Below are 14,234 nucleotides of genomic sequence, written 5' to 3'. Positions count from 1 at the left end.
TTTGCTCCCTACCCAGATTCCTTTGTGTACTTAGCCTTGGTGAGGAGATTCTAAGGGATGCCACAATAGTGGACCAAGTGAGCTAAGCTGATCAATTCAGAATCTATTCATTCAGTCATCCATTCAATACTATGTATTGACTGCTCCCTATATATGAAGCATTGTACCATGTTCAAGACCCAGTCCCAGCTCTCATGAAGCTTGCAGTCTAGTGAAATTATATGTATGCAGCTATATAACATATAATGTGATATGCAAAAGTACATGGCACCCTGGATAGAAAACCAGCCTTCAGAGCCAAGAAAATCTGGGTTTCAGTCCCTCCTTTGACACATTTTGGCTACTTGACTCTGGGCAACTCACTTAACCTCTCTAAGACAGAGAAGATGCTAACCTACATTGGAAGAGGAATTTTTTTTTTTTTACTAGGGAGTTCCATATACCGTCAGAATCACAGGTCCAGTCCCTATCCTATGGAGGATAATATAAGAGGTATAAAGTACTCTATTTCTTCATAGGAGGAAAAGGTTCTGATTGGGAGGGGCAGTGAAAGATACATGGAAGAGGTAGACCTTAATGTAAGCCTTGAAGAAGGATGTGTAGCAATTGAACAGGTAAAGCTGGGGATATAGTAAAATCAACCCTAAGAATAAAACCACAGGGATTAGGAATGTAGTCTTAGCTTGAGAAATGCCTGATAATAAGAATTTAAGCTTATAACTTTTCAGGGTTTATGAAACACTTTCAACAAACTTTTGAGATACGTCTAGGCATAGTCCTGACTCCTCTTCTGCATCCAGACTAAATTTTTCTTTTCAGTGACAAAAAGGAAGGACGACTATGTGTATATCTATCTCCTGCTTTGCTTTTTTGTTTGAACTGTGAAGCAAGAACCACAATGAACTGGATTCATTTGCTGAATCCTGAAATGAAATATTCATGTTTCTTTCTGAGCCAAACTGAAGGTATTTGAACCATTCTGAGCCAAAATATACAGAATCTGAGCTGTATATTTTCTAAAATTATTGAACTGGGACTTCAAATTGTCTCTACAATATACTAATATTTTGTTTGGATCAGGAATTTTTAAAGTCATTTCCTGGTGATCAGAATAGCCAAATTTGGCTTTGGGAAGGAGCTGTTACTGTCTTAGAGTAACCTTTTTTAGTAGAAGCATCTTGTGGCATTCGTGGCTGCCTTCTGGTGTACGTGCAGCCAGCATAAAGAAGGGAACAACCACATGAGTTGTTGGGTTTCCTTGGAGAGCTGGTGTTGTCATAGCAACTAGATACTGCCTTGGAACTAAAATTTTAAAATAGCTATAATTGTTTTTAAAAGCTTGCTCTATCACTCCCCCAGAGCCATGTGACTGCTGTTGTCACAGGGCCTTACAGTAGGCACCAGTTCCTCCTTACCTAGAGATCTAGGTAACTGCTTCTGGGTAGGGGTGTTAACTCATGGTGTAACCTGCCAAGGAGCTAGAAGAGGTACAATTTAGTTTTCATGGTCCTTTGGCTCACAGGTTTAAAAACCTTATCTCTTCCTTTTGGGGGCTATATAAGAAAACTTTATTTTGAGATTTTTCCTCTCACTGCTTATAACCTTTTGGTTTATAGACATGCTTGTAGGGTTCTTAGAGTTGCCTAGACCTGTCCTTTCTCTGCTGAGGGTGTTTTCCTCTTTGCACCCCAATCCTTCCCCCTTATCTTCTATTTCCTCATAGCCTCCATTACTAACTTTGTCCAGCTTCTAGTAACTTTTAGAGCACCAGTGGAGGGAGCTTGGACTGCAAAAGTGTAAAGTCCTCAATTGAGATGGATCTTTATGTAGGTGGAGTGGTGTGGTTTGACTTAACCTAACTGAAAATATTCCACTGCTCCTAATCATGAATCCTAACATTCTTAGCATCCCTCTTACTCCTTGATGGCTTTATTAAAGAGCATAATTAGATGACGTCACGGAAGTTAGCTGAGTGGGGATTGGACTGTGTGAACAGTGTCAAGCAAAGACTTTAGCAGGGATTAATTTACAGGTTTAATTAATCCATGTCCAAAGACAAACTTTGCTTTGTGAAGAAAGGTCGTTGGGAGATGGGAACAACTTCTATTACTAAACTGCCAGGTTTCCCCAGAAGCCTTCCTTTCCTTTCACTCTCCCACCACTAACAGTTAAACCTAATTCCTGAGGATAACTGAGAAAACTTGATCCTTGTTCCCTGAGTTTTGGCTGGAGAATGTCCAGAGGATGGCCAGAATGGTGAAGGGCCCCAGTAGCATGGTGCAAATATTGGCCAAGGTACTGAGGATGGTTATACTTGGAGAAGAGAAGAGTTAGGCAGGAGAACATGATAGCCTTCCTGAGTTATTAGAGGGATTATTATCTTTTTAAAAATTAATTTATTTTTAGTTTTCAACATTCACTTCCGTAAGCTTTTGAGTTTTAAATTTTCTTCCCTCCCGAAGACGGTGTGCAATCGGATACAGGTTCTACAAATACATTCCTATTAAACATATTTTCACATTAGTCATGTTGTAAACCAATCAGAGGAACCACAAGAAAGAGAAAACAAAACAAAAGAAAAAAAAAGAGCCAATAATATGCTTCAATCTGCATTCAAACTCCATAGTTCTTTCTCTGGATGTGGATAGCATTTTCCAATATGAGACTTTTGGAGAAGTCTTAGATCCTTGCATTGCTGAGAAGAGCTAAGGCTATCAAAGTTAGTCATTGAACAACGTGGCTGTTACTGTGTACCACATTCTCCTGGTTCTGCTCACTTCACTCAGTATCAGTCCATGCAAGTCTTTCCAGGTTTTTCTGAAGTCTACTTGCTCATCATTTCTTATAGCACAATAGTATTCTGTTATATTCATATACCACAACTTGTTCAGCCATTCCCTAATTGATGGGCATCACCTCAATTTCCAATTCTTTGCCATCATGAAAAGAGCTGCTGTAAATATTTTTGTACATGTGGGTCCTTTTCCCATTTTTATGATCTCTTTGCGATACAGTCCTAGAAGTGCTATTGCTGGGTCAAAGGGTATGCATATTTTTATAACTCTTTGGACATAGTGAGGGATTATTATCTTGAGGAGGGATTATGCTAGTTCTTCTTGTGCCCTGAGGGAGGAAATGCAAGTAATAAGTCTAAGTTGTCAAGAGGAAATTGAGACTTGATGTCAAGAAAACCTTCCTAACAATCAGGGCTGTCCAACAGTGGCCTGACCTGCCTCAAGGGGTGTGTGTGTGGTGGGGCAGTCTACCTCTCTTAAGATCTTTGAGTAGAACCTGGATGACTCCTTTTGGGTATGTTGTAGGGGGTGGTGCTTGTTCAGGTATAGGTTCAACTAGATAAGCTTTGAGGTTTTTTCCAACTCTGTGATTCTGTGCTGGTGAGGACTTCTTCCTTTATTTCTGCTGAACTGTTAAAGTCTATGAGGGCCAGAACTGTATTTTATCTATAACATTGGGCGTGTGTATCCTTGAATAGTGGTATCAAAGTCAAATAAAAACATATCCCTGCAAGCCACGGGTTGATTTAGAAAACCAGAGATTAACATTATCTCTCTTGTATGTTTATTTTGTTAAACATTTCCTAATTACACTTTAATCTGGTTCAGGGCACGGGGGAGTTTTGCTGCCAGCTTGCTTGAGTTTGACACCTCTGCACTAGACCTTTCAGCTTCCTCCTTGCTCAAGGATTCTGGGTGCACACAGACTGGGTTTGATCCTTGGGGTCTGACTCCATGAGGTCAAATTGTTTATATCCTGACCTGGATTTTTCCAGGAAAATCTCTTAGGGAAAAAAAAGCTTTGGTATGGCTTGTGTCTAGAGTTTAACCTTTGTGGGAGTGTACTCATTGTACCTTTGTACAATGGGGTATGGGACAACTTTTTATTTTGACCACCACAAAAAATACATAAGATGCAACGGACCCATAGGTGTGCATGAACAAAACACTCAAAAATAGCCTATTATCCTCATCACACTACGCTGGATAGTAGAGAACTTTTGTGCAACTGGACAGATATTTCCCATTCACTTTAGAACTGCACTGAAGTGTTGACAGACTATTCTGCCCTGCCTCTGCCTTCCCCACCCCCTGGGTTATAATCCTTCAGCTCCACTGCCAGGCATCATGTAACCAGAGTGGGAAGAAAACTGGCTGATCCTGCCTACCGATTTCCCAGGCCATTTCCGACATGCTTGTGTCTCATCCTATTGGGACTTTGCTCTAGGACCATCTCCAGCGTGGGGCTGCCCTCTGTGGCCAAGACTTTCACTTCCTGCCTCATAGGCCTTTTTCCAAGATAAGTAAGGCACCCTCTCTCTTGACTAGGCGTATCTCCACCTGCTTTTCCTATCTGCTGTGATGCCATTTTTCCTTTGGTCTCACAGGCCACAAAATCACCATCTGCCAGGAGGTGGAACCTTAAAGAAAAACCGTGAACAATATTATTCTATGCCTCCCTCAATGAATTTTTCTCCAACCATTGATGTTCTGTCTGGACTCAATGCTAAATGTTTTTTCATACTCCATCCCAGTGATTTTGAATATTGATAACTGCCAGTATACAAACACTGTTTCCCATTCACTATCCACCTCAAACCTGCCCCTTTCATCCCTGCTGTGTCCCACTTCAGAGGTAGCTGCCCTTTCCAAAGTGCCCTGTGCAATGTCTGTTCCATAATGAACACAATTCCTTCCATCGTAAACTTTTTGTTTTTCTTCTTCCATCTTCTAGCCCTCACCAAGCCACGGCTCCCAGCCAGGCACCTCCCATCCCAGTACATATTCCTGACTCATTTCACAGTGGGAGAGCGTGAATACTCCTTGCTCTCCCTAGGGTTCCATCTGAGATGTCTTTCCTCTTTATTGATTTTAGTGCCTGCTTCGCCATTTTTCTCTTCTTCCTGTCTTCTGCCTTCATATATATTGATACTCCTTCAAATACTTTAGCTTCACATTTCCTCAATCTAATAAATTCCCATGACCTACTTTTCCATTCCACAGCCACACAATGAGATGGTCACATCTGTGACCTTGCCATGATCTGCAAATGTTCGACTTACATTTTCATGACCTCTGGAATTCCTTTATTTGATGACAGTCTTTTGTCATCCCATTTTTCTCTGTGTATTACAACCCCCTAAATTTCTTCCTGGAAATCAAAATTATATTCAGTAAAAGACCATGAAAGAAAGGACTAAAATTAATAGCTTAATTCTAAAAAAATGGGTGGGTCAAAGAAAAAATCATAGAAGCAACAGATAATTTTATTAAAGCTAATGACAACGTGCCAAAATTTTGAGGAACTAGCTAAAAGCAGTCCTTAAGAGAATCTTGTAACTCCAAACTTTCATCAACAAAAGACAGAAAGTGGAGACCAGTGAATTCGTCATGCGATTGAAAAAAACCTCCCAAAACCGGTGAAAAATGCTATCATCTCCAGAGAAAGAACTGATGGAGTCGGAATACAAATTGAAGCATACTTTTTTTTAAACTTTATTTTTTTCTTGTTGATTTTTGTCAGTGTTTTCTTCCACGACATAACTAATATGGAAATATATTTTGCATGACTGCACATGCATAATGTATATCAAATTGCTTGCCATCTCAATAGAGGGAAGAGGGAAGAGAGGGAGGGAGAGAATTTGGAACTCAAAATTTTTAAAAATGAATGTTAAAATTATTTTTACATGTAATTGGGGAAAAAATAAAATAATAAATAAGAAAAAACATCCCTCAAAACTAAACCAAACCTAGTAAATCAACAAATTTTAAAAATGCAATTAAACACCAAAATAGCACTTTTGAAACTCAAAAAAGAGACTAACATAATTGAAAATGAAACAACAACATTGTCCTAATAAATGTGAGATCTGGATTTAAAAGAAATAGATAAACCATTAGCTAGTTTGATCTTTTAAAAGAAGGAAAAGGAAAACCAACATATCAAAAATGAAAAAGAATTCACAACAAATGAAATAAAGAAAATTATTAGAAGCTATTTTACTAAATTATAACCTAAGTGAAATGAATAAATATTTTCAAAACTAGTAAGTGCCCAGATGGACAGAACAAAAAATAGATAATTTAAATAAATTTAAATCTCAGAAAAAAAATTTGAGCTATAAATTATTAAAGAAAACCTCTCTTGGACCAGATTGATTAGCAAGCCAATTCTATCAACTGTTCAAAGAACAATTCATTCTGATGTCATATAACTGTTTGAAATAGGGAAAAAAAAGAGGTCCTACTGAATTCCTTCCATGTAACAAATATGTTCTTAATAGCTAAACCAGGGAAAGATGAAACCAAGAAAGAAAATGATGAACCAATATCTAATGAAGGCTGCTGCAGAATATTTATATGAAATTAACAAGGAGACTATAGCAGCGTATCACGAAGACTATTATACAGAGGTTTGATTTATACCAAGAACTCAGCATCAAGACAGTATTACAGGGGCGGCAAGGTAGTACAGTGGATAGAGCATGGGCCCTGGAGTCAGGAGGACCTGAGTTCAAGTCTGGCCTCAGACACTTAACACTTACTAGCTGTGTGTGTGGGAAAGTCATTTAACCCCATTGCCTAACAAAAAACAAAAAAGACAACATTAGGAAAACTACCAATGTAGACCAATAATAGAATATATTAATAAGAGCAACAAGAACCATCTGATTATATTAACAGATACATAAAAAAGCTTTTTATGAGATGCAACACCCATTCCTGTGAAAAACATTAGAAAGCAGGAATAAATTGATCTTTCCTTAATGTAAATAGATTCTAAAATCAAGAACCAAAATTATATATAATAGGGATAAGCCAGAGGCCTGTTTAGTATGATCAAGGGTTAAAAAAAAAAAAAGAATGCCCATTATTGCCACTACTATTTGATATAGTTTTATAAATGCTAACTATAACAATAAGAAAAAAATTAAGAAATATAAGAATTAGGAAACAAAATGGTTGCTCCTTACAGATGATGTGATGATTTATTTAATTAACCCTAGAGAAGTTAACTAAAAATTGAAGCAATAACTTCAGCAAAGCTGCAGGACATAAGAATTAATACATGAACACTGTCATTTCTGTAGAATAACCACAAAACATGACAAGAAGAGAGATAAATTCCATTTAAAAGAACTATAGAATGTATAAAATTCTTAGGAATCTACCTACCAAGACACATACACAGGAACTGTATGAATAGACTATAAAGCACCTTACAGAAGTAGGACAGACCTAAGTAAGGGGTAGACTGAGCTAATATAATCAACATTACAATAACATCTCAAGTCAGTAAGCATTTATTAAGCACCTATACTGCACTAAGCACTGGAGGTACAAATAAAGGCAAAAACAGATCCCTTGAGGAACTCACATTTTAATGGGGGAGACAACATAGGAACAACTATGTACATACATGGTATAAACATTGTTGATGGGAGGCTATCTAAAAGGGAGGACAGCACTGAGGGAGAGTAGGAAAGGCCTCTTACAGAAGGTGGGATTTTAACTGAAACTTAAGGAAGCAGAGTTGATGAAGATCATTCAAGCATGGAGTTAGTTAAACAGCATGGAGGTTGGAAATTGAGTGTCAAGTACAACAAACAGCAAGAAGGGCACCACATAACCTTTTGGTCATCTGGATTGTAGAATGTGTCGTGAGGAGTAAAGTATAAGAAGACTGGACGTGTAGGAAGGGGCCAAGTTGTAAACAGCATTAAAGGTCAAACAATTATTTTACATTTGATCCTGGAGGTAATGGAACTATTGGAGTTTATTACGAGGTGGGGTGCTTTAAGATTACTTGGCAGTTAAGTGGAGAATAGATCAGAGTAGGGAGAGACTTTTTGGGGCACTTATTCAGTGCCATACCAATCAATCTACTGGATTATTTTGTAGAGCTAAAAAACAAAAAATCTAGAAAAACAAAAGGTCAAGAATCTCAAGGGAAATCATGAGGAAAAAGGGGAGAAAAGAATAGCATAGCAATACCAGATCTCAAAGTATACTACAAAATAGTAGTTACTAAAATTATTTTATACTGGCTAAAAAATAGAAAGATTGATAATGGAACAGATTAGGTGTACAAAATATAGAATCAATCAGAGTAGCTAAATGTTTGCTAAATCTAAAAACTAGCTACTTGGGGAGGAATCCACTATCCAGCAAAAACTGCTGGAAAAACCAGAAAGCAGTTTGGAAAGTTTGGCAGAAACTAAGGGTAGACCTACATCTCACACCATGTAGCAAGATAAATTCCAAATAGGTACATGACTTAAGGATAAAAGGCGAGATAATAAACAAAATAGAAATAAACAAATTACTCAAAAGAGGAACAGTTCATCCTAAAACAAAGAATAGAAGAAACCAAGGAAGGTAAAATGAACACTTCTGATTACATAAAGTTAAAAGTTTTCACACAAAATGCAGCTAAAATTAAAAGGGAAACAGATAACTGGGGAAAATACTTGCAGCAAGTTTCCCAGATAAAAATCTCATTTCCAAGATATTTAAGGATCAGATTTATTTAATAATAAGAACCTTTCCCCAATTAATATTCAAAGGATATGAAGAGGCAATTTTCTAAGAAAGAAATCCAAGCTATCAATGGCCATGTGAAAAAATGCTCCAAATAACTAATAATTTGAGAAATGCAAATGAAAGTAATTTTGAGGTTGCACCTCACACTTATCAGATTGAGAAAACTGACAAAAATAAGAAAATAACATGTTGGAGAGGCTGTAGAAAAACAGGCATATTAATGCATTGTTGATAGAGCTGTGAAATGGTCCAGTCATTCGGGAAATAATTTGGAACTATGCCCCCAAAATTGCTAAACTGTGCATACCCAGAAATCTCAGTATTAGACTCATACTCCCAAAGAGATTTAAAAAAGGGAAAAGGATCCATATGTGCAAAAATATTTATAGAAGTTCTTTTTGTGGCAGCAAAAAAACTGGAAACTAAAATCAGTTTTAAATAACTGAATAAATTATGGTATATGAATGTAATAGAATACTATATGACTATGAGAATTTATGAAAGAGACAGTTCCAGAGAAATTTGTATGAACTGATGCAGAACGAAGTGAGCAGGACTAGGAGCACAAGTGTATATTAATGGCAATATTGTAAAGATGAAACCTGAAAGATTTAAAAGCTCAAAATTAATGCAATGACAACCCTAATTCTAGAGGATAGAGAGGTAATTGACTCAGGGTGCACAATGAGACTTCTTTTTTTTAACATGACCAATATGGGAATTTGTTTTGCTTAACTATGCATATTATTTATAAGGATTTTGTTTTTTATTTCTTTTCCACAGAGGAGGAAGAGAGGGAGATGAAAGGAGAGAAAAGAGATATTTGTTAATTGAAAAAATTAATTAAAAAAATCAGCTGCTTACAAACCAATTTCCTCTGAATTTATTAAACTGCTTATAATATACTTATAAAAAAACAACACTTGGTCACCACTAGCTGTTGTCCTATAACCTCTCCTCCTCTTTATGACTGAACTCTAGAAAGCTGTCAAAAATTCATGCTTTTACTTCCTTTCTTCTAAACCCTCTGCAATCTGGCTTCTGATGATTAGGATGAAATAATAGAACTATTCTTATATGTAAGTTCAAAAAAGTCAGCTACTCAAATATAGGTTGAGAGTTTTGGCTAGGCAATATTACTTGTGAAAAAGATCTGGTAGGGCAGTCACAATAGCTAATATAATCTTAGATAGCATCAATAGAAGCATAGTGTCCACAGTGAAGGAGGAGATAATCCCCTTGTACTCTAGCCTGGTCAGACACCTGAAGTATAACATTTGTTTTGGGGAAATACATTTTATTTTATCTATAAAAATATTTTTAACATTCTTTTCTTTTTAAATTTTGAGTTCCAGATTCTCTCCCTCTCACTTCTCCCTCACCCACTGAGAACACAAACAAGATGTCAATTATACATGTGAAATCATACAAAGCACATGTCTGTATTAGTCATTTCGCAAAAAAAGGCAAAAAAAACCAAAGTGAGAAAATCATACTTCAATTTGCACTCAGAATTCATCAGTTCTCTTTCTGGAGGTGGGTAACATTTTTTTCATCGTGAGTCCTTTGGAATTGCCTTGGATCACTGTATTGATCAGAGTAGCCAAGTCTTTCACAGTTGACCATCATTACAACATTGCTGTTACTATGCACAATGATCTTCCAGTTCCTTTCACTTCACTTTGCATCAGGTCTTTCCATGTTTTTTTTTTTTTTCTAAAACAACCCTCCTCATAATTTCTTATAGCACAATAATACTCCATCATATTCATATACCACAACCTGTTCAGCCATTCTTCAATTGATGAGCTGCCCCCCAATTTCCAATTTTTTGCCACCACAAAAAGAGCTACTATAAATATTTTTGGACATATAGTTCCTTTTGTTTTTTTGATCTCTTTGGGGTAGTAGTGGTATAGCCCTTTAGGTGTGGTTCCAGATTGTTCTCCAGAAGGGTTGGACCAGTTCACTATTCCACCAAGAGTTCATTAATGTACCTATTTTCTCTCATCCCCTCCAACATTTGTTATTTCTGATAAGTGTGATGTGCCTCAGAATTGTTTTAATTTGCCTTTCTCTAATAAATAGTGGGGGCTAGATGGCACAATGAATAAAGCACCAGGCCTGGAATCATGAAGACTTATCTTCATGAGTTCAAATCTGGTCACAGACACTTAGAAGTTATGTGACCCTGGGCAAGTCACTTAACCCTTTTTGCCTCATTGACCATGTCATATGCCAGAAAAATAAGAGTCTTCAAGCTAGGGTTCAGCAATATGTGAACTGAGAGTTACCAGAAGAGCAGGCTGTTTTTTGAAGAGGCAGTGGAACTAGAGACCAAATTGTCAACATTCACTGGACTATAGAGAAAGCAAGGGAGTTCTCGAAAAATCTGCTTCTTCTTCATTGACTCTACTAAAGCTTTGGCCATGTGGATCACAACAAAATATGACAAGTCCTCAAAGAGATGGGAGTACCGCATCATCTTACTTATCTCCTGAGGAACCTGTAGGTGGGCCAAGAGGCAACTGTGAGAACTGAATATGGGACAACCAGTTGGTTTAAGATTGGAAAAGGAGTATGACAAAACTGTATATTGTCATCGTATTTATTTAACTTATATGCAGAGTACATCATGTGAAATGCCAGGCTGGATGAATCAAAAGCTGAAAATTAAGGTTGCTGGGAGAAATATCAACAATCTCAGATATGCAGATGATAGTACTCTGATGGCAGAAAATGAAGAGGAATTTAGAAGTCTTTTGATGGCACTTTTGAATTGTGGTGCTGGAGAAGACTTTTGAGAATCCTTTGGATTGCAAAGAGATCAAATGAGTCAATGCTTAAAGAAATTAATTCAGGCTATTCACTGGAGTGTCAAATGTTGAAGCTAAAGGTTTGAAACTTTGGCCACATAATAAGAAGATGGGACTCATTGGAAAAGACCCTGATATTGGAAAAGATTGAAAGCAAAAGGAGAAGGAGATGGCGGAGGATGAGATGGATGGTGTCATGGAAACCATGAACATGAACTTGGACAAACTTTGAAAGATAGTAGATGATAGAAGGGCCTGGCATGCCCTCACAAAGAGTCAGACACAACTGAATGACTGAATCACAACAATTAATAGTGATTTTGCAGCGCTTCTTAAACTATGGGTTGTGACCCTGCATGGGATTGCAACCCAGAGTTTAAGAAGTATTGAAGGTGTTATGAATGGAAAAAAATTTCAAAAGCCCTGATTTAGAGCATGTTTTCATATGACTAGAGTTGGTTTTGAGTTCTTCTTGGAAACACATTTAAGAAAGCTCATTGGCAAACTGGAACACATTCAGAGGTGTCCAATCAAGATATTGAGAAGACTAGAAATCATGCCATATGGGGACAGGTTGAAAAAGCTGGGAATATTTGATCTGAGCAATAAAAAACTTAGTAAGAGACAGTTTTTAAAAGAGACATTCAAGTTTTTGAAAGGCCAAGCAAAAGTATTTAGACTTGGTCTGCTTAGACATACACGATAGAACTAAGAGCATTAGTCAGAAGTTGCAGTGTCCAAGATGAGGGAAAAAACTCCCAGCAATTAGATTCATCCAAAAGTAACAGCGTAAGTCATGATTCCTTTTCATTAAAGGTCTTTAAGTACAGGTTAGATGACCCCTTATGAAGGGTGTTGTGGAGAAGATTATTGTAGTAATAAGCAGGGAAGGGGAGGGAAAGGGAACAGGCATTTATTGTCTGCTAGGTGCCAGGCACCTAATAAATGCTTCCCTGCCCAGCTCACAACTCGGGGCACTAATGACCCCAAATTATCTGAAAAAACAAAACCAAACCAAGCCCAGAGCTAAGCAGAGAAAAATATCTGAGCTGGTTGCATAGATTCCAGGGTAAATCTTTAAAATAAGCATAATCAATAGATCTTCCAGGTCCTCAGAGATGGGAACTTGCCTGTAAGGTTCCTATCATTTCAGTTCCAGCAATCAGTTTCTTCTCGGTCTAATCAAGTTAAGAATAATAGTTCCTCTTGTTGCTTCTTCCCCATTTTAAAAGATGAAATATTCATTAAGGGAAGTTACAATTTTATCAGCTACTCTGTTTTTGTTAGACAAGGTTTATGTAGTTGAATTTCCCCGTCACATCATATTATGCTTCTGTATCAGGTTTGTTTTCTAAACTCCTTATTTGAATTCCTCATTCTGACCTGGTGATCTATAGTTTTCTCATACAACAATGTAATTTCTCTTCTCCATTCATCTTACCCATAGGCTCACTGGCACCTTTCTCCTCTCAGGTTCCTGGACTGTCTCACATTAGGATATCTTCTTAATACACAATGCTACTCTGTCACCTTCTGAGCTCTAGTTTTTATTTATTCCATTCCTTTAGAAGAAGTTATACCCCTTGGGGAGCCATATTCACAAATCCCATACTATCCAGCTTCACTGGTATCTGTGCAGTCAAATCTGTTTCCTTGCATTCATTAGGAACTCTTTTTTTTTTCACCATGTATTTCCACAATTTTGCTGATTTCTGTATAGACATCTGAGGTCTTGGAGTTTGTTGCTGATTCACTTTTTGTATATTGTGTCCCATGGATTACTAGTCCATTACTGATATTCTTGTTATGGTATACCTGTTACCCCCTATGTTAGTGGATATATTTTTAACCTGATGTCTGCAGATCATGGACAGGTTTTAGGGGATCTATGATCTTGGAAGGAAGGAAGAAAAGAAGGAGAAAGAAAGGAAATAAATATTTATTAAATGCCTGCTTTGTGCCAGACACTGTACTAAGTGCTTTACGAATATCTCATTTGATCATTTGAGGGACACTGCTATTGCTGTGGCTCTCGGGTTCAGGGGCCTGGGTGTCTTCCATCAGTTTCTGAGGGGAGATGGTGGTCAAGAATGTGGTGATTGGGTCTAACCTGTCCAGCCTATGCTGCCTCTTATCTCATCTTCAGGGTATCTTGTTGATTCAGCTCTAAATGAGATCAAAGTGCTTCATTTCATCTTCTTCCCTCATGCTAAGTTCTCCATTTTTACTTAAGTGATGAGGCAGAAGCAGAAAAGATACAAGCTTATAAGATACTGGGACAGAAGGGGGTATCCATTATCTCATGAATCTTTGTTTCAGCTTTCCATTGCTATCCAGGTTCTTCACTATACTTCTCTGAAAGCTGGGGTCCATTTCTTCATCAGGAGAACTCAGCCTTTGATTGTGTTATCAAAAATTCATTTTTTTTCGTGCTTCCCTTCTGTCTTTGGACAATTCCCAACACCCCCTACCCCCAATTTTGAGTCATAGGATCCTTTTGTTGTTGTTGTTATTCAATTGTATTCGACTCTTCGTCATGCCATGGACCATACTGTCCACAGGGTTTTCTTGACAAAGATACTAGAATGGTTTGCCATTTTCTTCTCCAGTGGATTTGAGTTCAGGTCTCCCTGAGTCCAGGCCCAGCCCTCCATCCACTAAACCTAGCTGCCTGCTTTAGGATCCTACCTCTACTTTTTCTGAACTTGTTGAAATCTGCTACTTATATAATAAATGTTGTTCCTATTTACAGGTAGAGAAATTAAGGCTCAGAGAGATTGCAACTTGCCTAAGGGCACACAACTAGTAAGCAGTGGAACTATAATTCTGGTTTTCAGTCTCTAAACCCAGAGCTGCC

Source organism: Vombatus ursinus, unplaced genomic scaffold (genome assembly GCF_900497805.2).
Source record: "Vombatus ursinus unplaced genomic scaffold, bare-nosed wombat genome assembly UNPS02012082.1, whole genome shotgun sequence".
NCBI classification, from domain to species: Eukaryota; Metazoa; Chordata; class Mammalia; order Diprotodontia; family Vombatidae; genus Vombatus; species Vombatus ursinus.
The sequence above is the reverse complement of the archived record's forward strand: the minus strand, read 5'-3'. Positions refer to the sequence as shown.